We start from the raw sequence: 11,830 nt of genomic DNA on the forward strand, positions 1-11,830 counted from the left end.
AATGAAATCACAATATCGGTACAAAAAAAAATCACAATTCAATATTTTCCCAAATCGTTGAGCCCAGGCAATGAGTAAATGTTTTATTCATCATGACCATGGCGTAAGCATAATAAGATGACTAAGATAGCTAGGCTAGTTTAGGTCAGTTAGCCTAAACTTAGTTAGGCTACTACCAGTGGGTTAGACTGAGCGTGAGCACATTGAGAAGTCCATGCTTACCAGCGGTGAGCTCCTGTACCAGTGGGTTAGAATGAGCTGACTAGTTAGTAAAGTGTCTGCCTGAACTCGTGTGCCCTGATCTATATATAGTGGGCTCATCCCTGCCTCTTACTCTCACCTCTCATGTTACTGAAGGTATGTCTGTCTGTCTGTCTCTCTCTCTGCTGGGATAACTTCTGCACAGTTAGTACATCTGAGGCAAGTCTATTATATTACCAGAGATACCAAACAATCGAAAAGATGCATAAATAATTGATCTGTTCCAAAGGTTTGTTTGGGGCTGGAAACGAATGAGAAAATCCTTCTTTCTCATGTTGAATGTACTGTATATCATGTCCATCACCCACACAACATTGTAATGTCCTGGAAACTGTAACGATCAGGAGCTTTATGCAAATCAAAGCACCTATTTGAATAGTACCCTGGCAGTGCCTTCTCTCAGACAGACAGGTTGGAGTATAAAGGCTACAGAGGTGGGACCAAGTCATGTGACTCGAGTCCACCAGGCTACCATAACGTCAGCAATCCCAAAGCCAAAGCAAACACAAGCAGATCCATTTAAAACCGCTTCTATACGTGACTTTGTAGTCACCTGTGTAGTAGACAGTGTAGTCACCTGAAAAGTAAATAAAGGTTAAAAAAAAAAAAAAAAAAAAAAAAAAGTCACCTGCAAGTGATGTCACTTGGGCGGTTGTGTGTATGTGTGTTGAGTGTATTTGCAATTGCCCAACTGTGAGCAGATTTGGGTCTGGATGGAGGCAAGGAAGAGGGCGACTATGATGTCATCAGACAGATATGATGTCATCAGTGATGTGACTCGAGCAGTTCAATTGGTTTAGTGGTGTCTGTATGTCTGCACCTCTTACTTCAGCACCTGGGTGTGATTTTTTTTTCTTTTTTTTTACAAAAGTACAGGACAAATAAATAAGATAAAAAAACAAAAACAAGAGCAATCCCTATGTAACGTATCTTCAATAAGTACTAAATACTATATAGTACTAAATATAGTACTATATATAGTACTAAAAGTGATTCTTATTCTGATGTTTCAATGAGCCATGTGTCCTCATGTCCCAGAACGCCCCTGTTTCTATGTGTCGCCGACGAGCATCCTGTAGGCCTACAGCATGTCTTCATGTCAACAGTACAGCATGTCTTCATGTCCTGAGAAGGTCTTGTTTACCCCTCAGCCCAACAAGAGTGCCCAGCTGGCCTGTGGCTCGCAGTCTGTATTTATCCCAGAGGACAGAAGTCCTACACTACTGTGTGTGTGTGTGTGTGTGTGTGTGTGTGTGAGTGTGTGAATGAGATAACAGAGTGAATGAGATGGCAAGGAGACGACGTGCCACAATGACTGTGTCTGTGTGTTTTGTGTGTGTGTGTGTGTGTGTGTGTGTGTGTGTGTGTGTGTGTGTGTGTGTGTGTGTGGGGTGCGGGGGGAGGGGTATTTTTCGCCCCCCCCTCGCCCAAAATAACATCCCCATTATTACATTGTAGGAAGTAAATGTAGTCAATCACCTGAGGTGTTTGTGCTTCCTGAAGAGGACCATTAGAGGAAGGTTAGCCAGGCTAAGACAGGGCCACTGAATCCACACCTCCAAATGATTTGTATGGTCAAGGAACATCAGCATCACACTGTGATACCCACTTAATGATCACGTATGGACAAGTAGTGATGGCCAAAACCTAGATTAACACAAAAGCTGCAATAGGCACCATTTTCTGACCACTAGAGGGTGACAAAAACAGCAACATATTTGTAAATGCATTCACAGAAAAACGACTCCCTTGCTCCCGCCACGAGGCCAGCCAAGGACAAACATGTGCATAATAACAACAGCTACAGCTAAATGTACCAACAGAGAAGTGTCACTGCTTACCAGCTACAGCTAAATGTACCAACAGAGAAGTGTCACCGCTTACCAGCTACAGCTAAATGTACCTACAGAGAAGTGTCACTGCTTACCAGCTACAGCTAAATGTACCTACAGAGAAGTGTCACTGCTTACCAGCTACAGCTAAATGTACCAACAGAGAAGTGTCACTGCTTACCAGCTACAGCTAAATGTACCTACAGAGAAGTGTCACTGCTTACCAGCTACAGCTAAATGTACCTACAGAGAAGTGTCACTGCTTACCAGCTACAGCTAAATGTACCTACAGAGAAGTGTCACTGCTTACCAGCTACAGCTAAATGTACCTACAGAGAAGTGTCACTGTTTACCAGCTACAGCTAAATGTACCTACAGAGAAGTGTCACCGCTTACCAGCTACAGCTAAAGGTACCTACAGAGAAGTGTCACTGCTTACCAGCTACAGCTAAATGTACCTACAGAGAAGTGTCACTGCTTACCAGCTACAGCTAAATGTACCTACAGAGAAGTGTCACCGCTTACCAGCTACAGCGAAATGTACCTACAGAGAAGTGTCACCGCTTACCAGCTACAGCTAAATGTACCTACAGAGAAGTGTCACTGCTTACCAGCTACAGCTAAATGTACCTGCAGAGAAGTCTCACTGCTTACCTGTCTGACTTTGATAGAACTTTCTCTTGCTGAAGGTTACATGTTGTACAAACAATGACGAGTCAACAGGTACAGTAGGTTGCAAGTTAACTAGTTTACTAATAGGTACGCCTTGCTTATCCTTAATCAATTCTGTCATTATGCAAAACTTTTAAGGAATGGGAGCCCAGGCTGCATCTCTCCATGTCTGTCTACTGTCTCCCACTGGACACCAGTCATCCTGCCTGTCTGTCTCCCACTGGAGACCAGTCATCTGTCTGGAGACCAGTCATCCTGCCTGTCTGTCTCCCACTGGAGACCAGTCATCCTGCCTGTCTGTCTCCCACTGGACACCAGTCATCCTGCCTGTCTGTCTCCCACTGGAGACCAGTCATCCTGCCTGTCTGTCTCCCACTGGACACCAGTCATACAGCCTGTCTGTCTCCCACTGGACACCAGTCATCCTGCCTGTCTGTCTCCCACTGGACACCAGTCATCCTGCCTGTCTGTCTCCCACTGGAGACCAGTCATCCTGCCTGTCTGTCTCCCACTGGACACCAGTCATCCAGCCTGTCTGTCTCCCACTGGACACCAGTCATCCTGCCTGTCTGTCTCCCACTGGACACCAGTCATCCTGCCTGTCTGTCTCTCACTGGACACCAGTCATCCTGCCTGTCTGTCTCCCACTGGAGACCAGTCATCCTGCCTGTCTGTCTCCCACTGGAGACCAGTCATCCTGCCTGTCTGTCTCCCACTGGAGACCAGTCATCCTGCCTGTCTGTCTCCCACTGGAGACCAGTCATACAGCCTGTCTGTCTCCCACTGGACACCAGTCATCCTGCCTGTCTGTCTCTCACTGGACACCAGTCATCTGTCTGGAGAGCAGTCATCCTGCTTGAGCACTTGTAGGTCAAAGTCTCTCTGTCTGCAGCCTGATATTTCACCACACATGAACACACCATGCAGTGCACACATTAAATAAGTCCTTATGTGAAGTAACGTTGAAAGTGTTAAGTAGCTTCTTCTGACAGTAATCACTGATATAGAGTTTTTGGTGATAATATGAGTCTTCAACTTGCTCTGCTCTCCTTTGATCCCATTTCACTTTATCCAACCAGGACAGAGAACTGAGCAACTCAAAGCCTGACTCCTCGAGAATGAGAACCGTGTTGACTCAATCCTCCAGAATGGCTTGCAGCACCTTAGTTACAGAGCATTGATTAGACTAATTTACTTCTAGATTTCAACTGTATATTTCAATTGATTAATGAATTGAATAGTATTTGACTGATAGTAGTCTATCATAAAGGCTGTCTTACCTGACTATGGTTGACTCTGTAGTAAGTTGGGCTACCAGCAGTGCGCACTATTCCCTCTGAACTGTCTGCCATGTGGAGGAGCTGAAGGCAGTCAGGACGGGCCACAGCACTGCAGTGTAGGAGAGGGGAGGGTGGACTTAGTGACAGCTTTAACACAGCTCCCACCAACACCTTCCACAGCTGGACATTAAAACCTTCTCCCATAATCACCACAATGGAATTGAGCTAGATGTAACCTATATGGTTGTGAGAACCGTGTGAGCAGTTTCTATTGGGCAGAATACACATGGCTCCCCCTTTGTTTTGCACAGTGGTATGTTCCGAGGCTGGCTCAGTGCCAGCAGCAGAGATTTAACCCTTTGGCAACAGAACAGAGCTCAGAGGAAAACACATGATCAGTGTCTACTTTCAATTAAAGAGGATATCGAATGTTTCATGTGACATGAAAGATTTGATCATATGACTGTAGTTCATTTGCATTTCACCTCAGACAAGACAGGACGCTGCTTTCAAGTCTAAAATTTACATAGATTTGCTAGAAAGATGAACATTTCACCTTTCCGCCAATAGGGCGGTGCTAGCTGAGCACTCGGTTGACTGTTCAGGGAGTTTTGATCTGATATGATATGGCTGCAATGAGCAGTTTTTCCGTTGGGGAAAAAAAAAGGTTAAGACAAGTTCAAAAGTTTTTTCACCCACTATTTGCAGACGTTGATTGAACGTTCATATGTACACCATATTTCACGATCTGTTAACACAATGGGGATATTCAGCTATGCTGATAGGGCCTGGTGTAGTACACCAGACCCCAGGGACTGGAGTACTACAGCAAACCCTAGGGACTGGAGTACTACACCAGACCCCAGGGACTGGAGTACTACTCCAGGCCCTAGGACTTTACTGAAATGGTAAATGGACGGCATTTAGTATATAGCACTTTTATCCAAAGTGCTTTACAGAAGACCAAAATGTTGGGAACCAAGAGGTGACAATACAAAATCATCTGAGGACATTGAATGCATCACCAAACTGCAGGAGAAAGAGTGTTATTTAGGTGATGGGACTATATGTATAGGGCATATATATATTAACATATATATTAAGATTCAATATTGCGCATATGTGACAATGCACATCATGGGGCAGAAGAATGAATCATATTAGCTTCATTTCATTTGGTTGTAGTAAGTAAGCACGTTCTGTCAACTTTCCTGGGACCAGCCAAAGTCAAATAAATGACAAAGAGCATAAACCTTCAATGTGAGCCATGCTTGTAGTCAGATTGTGAACAAGTAGAAGTGAAAATCAGATGTGATGTAGGCTACTGTGATGTAGGCTACTGTGATGTAGGCTACTGTGGTTTGTGGAGCATGACGGTGATGAGATCTAATAGAAGCACCTTCATTTCACAGTAGGCTTGGATCGCCTAGTGGCCTTTGAATTGGGCGAGGTCCACGTGAGCCGGCGCTGTGTTGGCTCTACTTCAGTCCACAGCCAGCCGAGCAGCACCGTGGCTCCCTGCCCTCGTTAGCTTAGCAGCACCGTGGCTCCCTGCCCTCGTTAGCTTCTAAATATATCTACCAGACAGTGGCAACACAGCTCAGCTCTCCTTCACAGCACAAGCCCTAACATGCACAAGCATGACTAAGCATTAGCAGTACGTGTATGGAGCTGGTGTTTGTATGACATGAATAAGCATGACTAAGTAGTATGTGCTAGACTAGTACAACATCTGGTCCTGATATGAGGATTGGAACAAGAAGACACAACAACATATAGGAAGACAACAAGCAACTTGATTGATATGGGAGAGATGCCTCAATTCAATCAACACTCAAAGATGCATCCTGTGGTCAAAATGTTTTCAGAAATCAAATGAAAATTTTGAATATTGACGTGCCTAGTCAGGCACAAAAACCTGGTACAAAAACGGATGTGACTTTGTGACAGACGTGTTATTATGGGTAACTTTACACACACACACACACAGGGGCGGACTGGGATCATAATTCAGGCCGGGCATTAGATACCAAGCAGGCCAGGCCGATACGGGCCGACGCGCGAAAAATTTGGGCCGTTTGAAGCTCAATTTGGGCCGTTTGAAGCCCAATTTGGGCCGTTTGAAGCCAGATTTGGGCCGTTTGAAGCCCAATTTGGGTCGTTTAAAGCCAGATTTGGGCCGTTTGAAGCCCAATTTGGGCCAAGTCCAATTTTACAATGAGATGCACCCACTTTAAACCTGAATAAAGTAATAAAACCACTAGTAAACCAGTTGGCGGCGCCTGGCCTGCTGTTCAGTGAGTGGCCTGGCCTGCAAAAAAAAAAAAAAAAAAAAAAAAAAATTGCAGGCCAGGCCAGGCCACCGGGCATTTGCCCGACGTGCCCGATTATGCAGCACGCACGCACGCACGCACGCACGCACGCACAGACACACACACACACACACACACACACACACACACACACACACACACACACACACACACCTTTTCAACATTGTCTGTTCATATTGGTATCATAATGGGTTACATGTCGCCAATGTAGCCATAGTCTCAGCAGCATATGACACTCTTTAGTGTTTCATTGTGGAGTTTTATTTTGGGTCAATTATTTTAAACCATACTTCTTCATATTATTATGGTTTGTCCATACATCAATACATTGATATTGTTTGTTTATATGCTGAACTATGCTCGACAGCAACGACAGTGGGAAAGTTCTTTACATTCCTTGGCTCCATTCCAAAATATGAGATTAGTGTCTGGTTTCTGTCACTATTGCCTCCTGTATACTACACTACAGTGTGCCACATGTAAGTAATGCAGTGTTAACAGCTCACTATGAATCAAGTGTGAACAACACGTTATGAAATGGAATAACTTGTGGACAGACTCTGCTCCCTCTTCAGACTTTAAAGCAGATTATAAAGACGTTTACTGTCACTTTGTACTGAGGAGGCCTCTCCTCTGCCAGACGGCTGCAGATTGGTTTCATCCTCGTCATGTATTTTGACTCTTGACTGTCAGACGTCCAAGTCTTTATTAAGAAGCTCCTCATGTTTTTCTCTGCAAAGAATTCTGTTGAGAAGTTCTGCGTATGTTCTGTCGTTGCCGTGGCGATGGTTCTGTTCCAGTGTTGCACAGCTGAACATCTGCCAGAGATTGAAGATATGGAAAACATCTTTAAACCTGCCAAACCTGGCCTGTTGAAAGATGTGCTTGAGTTGCATCATGAGGTCGCCGCGTTATTTGAAACCCACATAGGTTAAGCCAAAACCATGCCCTGTGCCCGCCTACGCAGCAGTCAAGCGCCGGGATTGGCCAGGAGCAAAGGAGAAAGTCAAATAACCGCAACAACATCAACAACTACAGCGAGGCTGCAACGAGGATATTGAAAGACAAAATCCTACATCGCACCAAAGCATACAATGTACCGCGGTTATTTGACTTTCTGACCACCCGCCTGAGTGCTTATTATGATGCCAGAATAACAGATGCTGCCCTTGGACATTGGGAAGGCTAACCCTTTACTTTTGGTTTTATTGATTGTGTATGATTCAACTTTTTATCTATGATTTTATATTATTGCATGTTTTGAGATTGTTGGGACTTCACTGGCCTGGAACAAACGGCTGGACTGGGGGGGAAGCTAGGCCTATGTGCTGTAGCTGTAGTATTGTATTTTTAATTTTATATTTTGTATACTTTTCATTTGCAAGTTAAACTGTCAGCTGAGCTCTGTTATTGAAGCTTTGGCTAAAGCCCTGAATTTTGAAATAATAATAATAATAATACATATTTTGAAATAAATATGTTTAAAAATCGATTGTGTGTTAAAAGCTTGTGTTATGTTTTCATTAGCGTACAGTAATTTATTTTCAATGTCCGCTATCAAGAGCAATTTGGTTAATAAAATCGCTGGGCTGGGCGCAGTGTTTGTGGTGTGGGAAATGTGTTAAAAGCTTGTATTACGTTTTCATTAGCGTACACTAAGGAAGGTATGTGACCATCATTCATTTCAATGTCCGTTCTCAAGAGCAATTCAGTTGGTTCATGAAATCGCTGGGCTGCGTGCCGTGCAGTGTTTGTGGTGTGGAAGATTCGAGCTGTCAAAAGAAGTCAAAAGACTTGCTCCTGGCCAATCCCGGCGCTTGACTGCTGCGTGGGCGGGCACAGGGCGTGGTTTTGGCTTAACCTATGTGGGTTTCGAAATAACGCGAGGTCGCCTGGTTGCTACATGACGCATGTGGTCCTGGGCCCAAGTTGCCCTTGTTTTTTCTGTGATTTTGCAAGTGTGTGATTTCTCCACCTACTGTGTGATTTCTCCACCTACTGTGTGATTTTGGAAAGTGAGTGTGGTGATTGCGGGTAGAGGAGGCGGGATTTCGGGTTGGCCTGTATCATGAATCTAAACCCACTTCCAGGCTAAATGTCAATGTTTCCCCTTTTAGTTTGATTTATTATTAGTATGATCAGTTTTATGTTTCTTAATCTTTAGTCTGGGAGTGGGAACATTTGTCACCACTGGAGGGTGAAGTGAACCAGGTTTAGTGAGATGAACCCGGCACAGTGGCACATAAGTGCTAAAATGTTGACAATATGACATAAGATATGGATTGACTGCATTTGTGTATTTCCTGAAATGTCCTGCAAGGTTACACCAAACAGTTGAAAAAACTAACAACAAACAAACACACAAACAGTTAAGTGTGGAGTTACATAGGCAGTAATGTTCTCCTTTAACAGTATACCAGGGCAGCAGAAGAATAGTAACTCCATCCAGTCTAGGTCACCCAGCGCCCTCCAGTGTTCAATAAAGGTCATTGCTGTGTGTTGTTTCTCTGCTCCCTGTCAGACGATGAGAGAAGAAGACAGCCAGCTTCCTGTGTCTGAGGGCCAGAGGAGAAGGTGGCTGCAGCTGGAGGCTGTCCCACACAGCTGCTGGGCTGCCCGGGCACCTCCACTGAAGGACCCTCCACCTCCACTGGAGGGCCCACCTCCTCCACTGAAGGACCCTCCACCTCCACTGAAGGACCCTCCACCTCCACTGGAGGGCCCACCTCCTCCACTGAAGGACCCTCCACCTCCACTGAAGGACCCTCCACCTCCACTGAAGGGCCCTTCTCCACCACCACTGAAGGGCTGAAGGGCCCTCCTCCACCTGAATGAGACCCAGCCACGGCCCACAACAGCCTGGTCGCCAGAATAAAATGTCAAAATTGTACGTTTCTGCAATCCACGGATAGGTCGAATATCACGTTTCTGATTTGTTTTCAATTAATAAATAAATAAATAAATTAAATGTTTATTTTTAAACGTGCGACAATTTCAGACAACAACCTTAACCTAACCTTAACCAAGTCGATTTACGGTACTTTTAATTTACAAGTCGAAATGCCGCGAGGTTTCAAATTAACCTGCGTTTTGTTTCAAATTTACGTTAAGATTGTAGCTATCCCTGGTTTGCAGAAACGTACGACGCCATTTTATTCTGGTGATTGGGTTGGAACAAAACTAATGTGGACGTTGTGATCGCGGCGCAAAAGATACACATGTAGATACAGATACAGCGGTGTGGCTAAACAGACAAGCTGCAAACATGCTAGCAGGACATGCTACCAATCCACACCATGTAGTTTAGATCATTAGATCAATCCACACCATGTAGTTTAGATCATTACTTCACATATTGGTGGCTCCAAATGACAGAGAGCAGAGAGAGGTAACCGTTTGAGAACAGTTTGAACTTCAATTCTCAGAAATCCAGTCATGGCCCAAATTAATTAGGCTCAACGTTAAATAGGGATATGCATCCGGACGGAGCTTTCTGTCTACTCTGCGTTCAGTGTTTTTCAGATTAATTAAATAATAATAATAATAATAAAATACTGGAAGCAAAATGTATTACTGGTGAAAAACTACTTGACAACTTGTGATAATTGAGCCCACGTCAGGTCATGTTGTCACAAGTGTGCCGTTTGTGCTATTCCATTTCCTCTGAACTAGTCTTCTGCTAACATTACTATTGCAAAAAGAATCTTTTTTTTTAATCAAATCCGCAGATTTTCAAGTATAGCGAACATTTTCAAAGTAAGAGGAGCTTCTCCTCTGCCTCACTTTCTCACACATAAGGAAGGTCCTTGGGCGATGCATTAGATTTCCACTCAGCTCTCTCCCTTCCTGCGCCGCATTGTTCTGCGTCTTCCACAGCGCCGTGGGGTCCCAGGGGAGCAGCAGCATGACCCCTGCACTATGGGTGCTGCCCAGCGCTCATAGGCACAAACCGCTAAGCATGGCGGCTGTCACGACGCCTGTCAATAGCATCATAACTCAAGCCTATTATCCCCCCGCCCGAACCCCCCAACCTGCTCTATGTCATCCTCGCTCCGGACTGCAGGCGAGCATAAAAGGTCGATCTCAAATTTCCGGTTTTACGAGATGTAAAAATTAGCAAAAACGCCGGCATCGGATCGAATAACTTTGATCGTCTCCTTTCAAAAAAGCCCCCCAGGTTCTGCTTCTTCTCCGCGGCCTCCCCTCATCCACACGTCCGCCTCTGATGATGTGATGTGACAAACACAGCTTTTTGGGGTAACCGGAGCTCATTTGGACAGCGAGAGGAGAGAGAGAGAGCCGTGAGCTGGACAGTTTGGGAGTGGATTTATTTTCAGCAGGTATCAAAGAGGGGCAGGCAGAGCCGAGGAGAGTCGGGGTAAAGTCTTTGTCAGAGTCCTGGGAAAGGCGTGTAAGGAGACACCTGGGATTCTTAGGGGCAAGGTTTCGGCAGCATGAAGGGGGAGACGAGGCTTTTGTCTGCCTACTGTAGGCTGTGATTGGGATCATGCATCATATCTGTGAGCTCATCCACACAGCGAGAAGCAAACCTCCTCAGATCCAAATCCCTCCTCAGACGTGGAAACATTTCACAGTTTCTCTCAGGTGAATCCTGCATTTCACAACATTGTGTTTTATGCACTGTTCACATTAATGTCAAGTATTCAAGTGCAGCTTGCTCTGCATGAGATGTTTTGCTCTAAGAGGAGTTCTTCAATCAAATATGTTCATCATTTTCATATTTTACATCCACATTTTTATTAGCCAACTATTGTCACATAGACAGAGGCTGATTTTTCCCCAGAGTTTCATTTTCTTTCCTTGCTGTTTTTTCTTTACTTTTGTTACATGTGGAACACTTAAGTTTTCCCTGGATTACTGTAGGTTAAAACAATAAATCAATAAATCAATAAAAGTCTGTTATAACAAACTTAAAATTGATCGTAGCAATCATTCATGTGATATTGTAATGTATTGTATTTCCAGGGTTTTTATGATTGAAAAATATTGATGCTGAGTTTATTTGTTTGTTTATTTGATAGGGACAGAGAGCACATGCAATTAACATCAGTAACAACAAATACATGTAAACATGCAGGATTGCATTATTCATCACTGCAACATAAACATTATAACTCAACTGTAATGGTATACGTTTAATTGTATCTGCTTGTAATACAACAACAAAAAACACCTCAAGAAAAGTGTCCCATATTTGTAACGGAAAAAAAAGGAAAGAAAAAATAAAGAAAGAAAGAAAGAAAGAAAGAAAGAAAGAAAGAAAGAAAGAAAGAAAGAAAGAAAGAAAGAAAGAAAAAGTGCACATGGCTGGTTGTTGAGTTGTAGGTGGGTGTGTCTTGTTCATTCATAAACTCTGCTGTCACAACAAGTGGAGGATACTGGAGGCTATATAAGCGGGTGGAACGCAGCTCGAGTCTCCACACACACAGCC

The sequence above is a fragment of the Poromitra crassiceps genome, assembly GCF_964638095.1.
Source record: "Poromitra crassiceps genome assembly, chromosome: 11".
Lineage (NCBI taxonomy): Eukaryota > Metazoa > Chordata > Actinopteri > Beryciformes > Melamphaidae > Poromitra > Poromitra crassiceps.